The 5706-nt window shown below is 27.7% G+C and overlaps 2 non-coding genes across 2 annotated transcripts; both read left to right on the top strand.

Annotated features, from left to right (window-relative positions):
* Positions 1 to 2279: 2279 nt before the first annotated feature.
* LOC136201815 (small nucleolar RNA snoR8a) lies at positions 2280 to 2370 on the top strand. The gene has a single exon (XR_010674153.1). It is a non-coding gene; the product is annotated as a small nucleolar RNA snoR8a (small nucleolar RNA).
* A 980-nt stretch (positions 2371 to 3350) lies between these two features.
* LOC136201816 (small nucleolar RNA snoR8a) lies at positions 3351 to 3438 on the top strand. Its single transcript, XR_010674154.1, has one exon. It is a non-coding gene; the product is annotated as a small nucleolar RNA snoR8a (small nucleolar RNA).
* The last annotated feature ends 2268 nt before the right edge of the window (positions 3439 to 5706 follow it).

Here is a 5706-nt window from a genome sequence, read left to right as displayed (position 1 = left end):
GTTAATGGTGTTTTATATGTTTTATCAATAGATTAATTTGTTTTATTATATTATCAGAAATTCCCATATTTATTCCTACTAAAACTCTGTTCTTTATCACTGAAAAAAACTGAACTGAACTGAATTGAATTGAATTGAACTGAACTGAATGCTACTGAATAATGAACTGAACTGAATTTAACTGAATGCTACTGAACTTAACAATAATGATGATATTAGACTTTAAAATAATTTTCATGATAATATTGGACATTAATGAACTTATAATAATAATAATAGTTCTAATAAATTTAATAATATCAATAATAAATAAATATATTATTAAAGATAAAACTAAATTGAATATCAAATAAAAGCCCTGATTGATAAAATCTTGGCTCGATAAAAGCCTATGAAATTAAATAAAAATGCGTCTAATTTAAATTAAAAATACAAATTACATACAAACACAAATTTACATATAATTTAAAACCTATGAAATTAAATACAAATCTTCATATGAATACAAACTCTTAACTTTTTATTTTAATTAAGGGTTAAAGTGCAAAAATAACGTTTTGGGTCAGGAGTAATTTTACCTCTAACGTCTAAAATGGTGCAATTTTATCCCTAACATTGATAAATTCGGTAAATTTGAGAAATAATTCATAATATGGATGCAATTCCTAATTTTTAAATAAGGATGCATACTTTATTTTTAGTTTTTTTATTAAACGATATATACTTTGATAAACTATCATTTCTTGACTTTTATCTAATTTATAGATAATGATAAACTATAAATAATAATAAATTATAGATAAATAATAATAATAATTATAATAAATTATATATGATCCTCGCCTTTGAGAATGGAAAGAATTTCCGTGGCCAGCAGTCCCATCCATAGAGGTGCAAACCATCTGCGAAAGTGAATAGCCATTGCTGTCAGCGGTGGATACACTTACGAACCAAAAAAAATATTATATATAAATAATTATAATATAATAAATAATGATAAATTACTGAATACTGTAACTGAATGCTAAAACTGGATGCTGAAACTGAATGTTGAATTGAATTGAAGTGAACTGAATTGAATTGAACTAATTATTACTAAAATTAAGTGATAAAGAAGTGATAAAGAATATGGCCTAACAATTATCCATATTTCAGTACAAAGTTTTTCACTTTGCACGGCCTTCATGGATACTCTCTTGTCCCTGCTAGAATCTGATGGCTTCTTTATGGAAAATAAAATCAATTCTGATCATCAACAAACCGACAAGTGACTAATGTTAGAAAAAAAAAATGTTAGTAAAAAAATAAGAAAGAACGAATCGACATAGATATTCACATCTAAATTTAAGGACATTAACATATATATGTTTAAGAATTTTTGATATTTAAAGAATAAATTTCACTGTTATGAGATACTGGTATATTATTGCACCATTTGCGAGTTTAATGTAACTAACCCCTTATGATATGGCAAAATTACACAGAAATTCATCTTTTAACACCTATTTATAATTTTGGATTATATCAAACTAGTAAAATCAATAATTTTAATATATTTTAAGGATTAGAATTTATAAATTAGAAGTCTAGAATATATTTTATAGGGTTTATGATTTATGAATTGGAGTCTAGAATTTTTAAACTATGATATAAAATCATAATATATAAAGAATAATTACATATTAAAAATTAAGTTTGGTGATGTAACTTAGTTGTAATTTTGTATTAATTATGATATTCATGTTGTTTCAAAAAAATTATGATATTCATGTATTTGACACTTATGATATTCATGTAGGAAGCCCTTGGGCTTATGCCTAAAGCCCAACCTATTATCCTTATACTTCGTATGATCTAACCCTAATTTTATGTTATAAATATTCTCATTCTCTGCATCACAATATCGGTAGATCTCTTTCATCTTCTTTAGTCCTCCCCTTTCATTCTTTCAACTTCTCTCTTAATCAAATGGAGAGTAGTGGCCATTGATTTTTCATTTATGTGGCCTATCTTGTTTTGTATGTATCATTCTGCTCTATATTCTTTTTGTTAAATTATTTGATTTCGTCGTTCTTTGTTTGAAATTTGAATCGCTTTGATTTCTCACTGTCTGTGCGCCGTCACGTTGTTTAGCTGTAGATCTGCCGTTCATTATTCTTTAACGATAGATTTAGCTTGTTTTCCGACTTGTTGCAAAAAAAATTAACTTCAATTCATGTGTAACTTTTTCCATGTCGTTCAAGTTGTGTAGTTGTTTAATTATCTGTTGGTAAAGAGGGTTGATTGCAATGATTATAAAAAATTCCTCGTACTGAATGCCATAGCCATGGCATGAAAGACTCCTTTACACCCATAGAATATGAGCATATCCCTCTAATTACCTTATTTCACTCTTTTTATATAATCATTTTTTAAATCTGCAATTTCTTCTCCAAGTAGTGGTATAATTATCTTGAAATTTTGTAGGAATTGACTTGGATCTGCAATGCTTTATACTTGATATGCATTGTGTCTAGTTAATTCCTTACATTTATACGGTGGTGTTTAAAGCCTTAATTTGATGGATATTCCTTAAATTGAGGTTACGCACACCTCCACATGTGTAACAATAGCATTCTAACTTTTGTAGATGTTAATGTAGATGATGATCATGTTTTGTGTAAGTTACTTGTATTATGACAATGAGAGCTCTTCTACGGAAACTAATTCCTTTTGACCATCGATAAGCTAGATTTGCGACCATTGGATGCCAGAGATGATTAGCTTTTATAATGTGTTTATGCACAATTTAAGTATCTCATGTAAATGCTATTGCTTTACAAAATTTCAAATGTCGATCTACTTTTGCCAGTATCAGCTTCACTGTATCTGGTCGTGCTGATTCATCTCTTGTTTTGATCAACTATATCCTCAAAAGCCTAATGGATATCTATTATCTTTCCATTTGAATCTTGATAAGTTATGGATTCTAGATGCATCTGTTGCCAACGTTTTATGTGTTCAATTAGTGCTGGTGTATAAGTTCTTGATCCACAAACAATAGCTGAGCATCATAAGGCATGATCAACAAATAAATCTATATTCTTTAATGGTCAGCATTTATTTGGAAAGGTAGGGATCTCTACAATGCTTTTGTTTATGTTGATCAAAATGTGAATAATCTACATGACTCTTAAACCTGTTACAGTTAGGTTGACTCTAGGGAATGTCAACAGAGTTTACATCCCTACTTAAAGTTGCAAAGGCATCGAATCTATGCTTGTATCTGAGTTTGAGGAAGAAATATATATTTAGTAGTTATTTATCTTTTAAATTTTTTTCCATGCGGTTCTATATGTTGGTAAATGGGGTTGATTGCTATGATTATAACAATTTCTTATACTGAATGCCATAGAAATGGCATGATAGACTCTTTTACACCCATAGAATATGAGCATCTCCCTCTAATTACCCTGCTTTCACTCTTTTTCTAGGAATGATTTTAAACTTCCATTTTCTTCCCCATGTAGTGGTATTATTATCATGGAATTTTGTTGGTGTTGATTTGGATCTTCAATGTGTTGTTAAAATTATCTGGTGCTGTTTAAAGGCTTAATTTGATTGATATTTTGCTTAAATTGAGGTTATTCACATGTAACAATTCTCAATTGGTAGATTTCAATTTGGATCGTTTTTTTTTTGTATTGTTTACTTTTATTAGGACGCTGAGAACTCTTTTTCAGCAATGTGTCTTTGACTGGACTAATAGACCAGATTTGGGACCTTGAATCTTAGAGACGATGAGCTTGTTATAATGTGTCTATGCATGCTAAATAGACACTTATAAGCCAGTTAAGTCCTTTTTGGCCCGTGAATTGTTTGTAGAATGCCAACCTTTTGTGCTGCAAATATTTAAATAAAATATGGAAAAATTACATTACAGTCGCATTCAATTTTTGAAAAATATTTATAACTATATTAATGGATAATTTTAATTTTATCAAATTAAAAAACCATCATTTTCTTTAACCAATTCATGGAACAATCCTTAAAAAAAGAATTTCGAAATTCATAACCACACAGTTATTGTGACATTTTTCAAATATGTTTTAATATTTTTGATATATTATTAATTAAATTATCATATTGATTAAAGTACAGATATTATTCATATTGATGTCTTTTATGTAAAAGGTCCATAAAATATCTGATGTATTAAGAGAAACAAAAAATGTCAAAATTTACTGTATCATATTAAAATATAATCTTTTATTAATTTAATAATCTATATCGCACTCTTTTGAGTAACCTTTAGTAATTTTAAGACCATCAATACAAGAGTTTACAACTCTTGGGTGCCATATGTACAATAACATATTCACAATTAATAATCCACTATTCTTACTTTTTTTTTTAGTTATTTGTAATAAAATACTATATATTTACTCAATTAATATATAATTAATAATTTATATAATCCAACAATTTAAAAAATACTTATAAACACTGTAAAAAAAATTACATAATAAAATATTCAATTTAATACTTAATATTATTATGGTGTAACAAAAAGGAAAGAGCAATCACAATTAATGAAAATTCATTAATTAAAAAAACATGTTTGTAATAACTAATATGGATAAAAAATAATACATTATTACAAAAAGTTTAAAATCATATGATATATTAAGGTAATCAATTATTTGGACATTGCTTATGAATCATTGGCAGAAAACGAGAATCCAAAAGTTCACATCTCTTGTTTTTTTCTCCTATGGCTTCATTAAGGCCATCTCCAACCGTGTTTTTTATTTAGCTTACTTTATTTTCATTTTTTTCTACTCTATCTTTAAATATAGAGTTACTATAGTAAAAAGTTCTTCAACCATCTACTCTATTTTATCCATTCTTTAAAACTTTTATTATTATTATATTCATTTTTCACCTAACAATTTTTTTTAATAAACATAACATTTATTTTATTAATCAAAACATATCCATTTATTAATTTTTATCATATTTTATAATTTAAATAATAATTATTAAAATTAATAATTTGAATTTTGAATATTTTTTATAATAAACAAAAGAATTAAATAAAATTTGTTTATGTATGTAAAAATTAAATAACATTAAATTTAAAACAAATAAATATAAAATATAAAAACAAAATATAAAAACAAAATAAATAGTAATATTTTTAAATAAAAAAATAAAACAATGATATTTGCCTTGCTGCTTTTATGCAGCAAGGCGATGGTTCTGTATATTTATAGAACAATCAACCATGCGGCATTTTTGCCGCATGGTTTTGCAGCTCCGTTGGAGCTGCAAATACCAAGGGTTCTCCATTTTTGGAGAACCCTTGGAGATGCCCTAAGTTAGCTCAACCTTTCTGCAAGTGAATTGTTGACCTTGGTTGGGAAATTCTATTTGATTGGCCTTACCTACCCAACACTTTTAATAGAATTCTATCGAAACCTCAAGATCGATGAGGATGATTATGACTACATGGTTAGCTCTGTGAAGGGTACTGAGCTCACCATTACCCCCAACATACTTGGCTGAGCTATTGAAGTCGAAAGCTGAGGGAACTGAGCTTCGAAGGTTTGGAGACGAGAAAGACATTGACTACGATAAAGAATACTGTAAGCCTAAGGGCTTTACTGGTGAAGTCTCATCAACTTCTCTTTCTCAAGCTCAACGACAAGCCCACTACATGCTGAT

The sequence above is a fragment of the Euphorbia lathyris genome, chromosome 7 (genome assembly GCF_963576675.1).
Source record: "Euphorbia lathyris chromosome 7, ddEupLath1.1, whole genome shotgun sequence".
NCBI lineage: Eukaryota > Viridiplantae > Streptophyta > Magnoliopsida > Malpighiales > Euphorbiaceae > Euphorbia > Euphorbia lathyris.
Note: the sequence above shows the minus strand (reverse complement) of the source record. Positions and strands in the feature narration are given on the sequence as shown.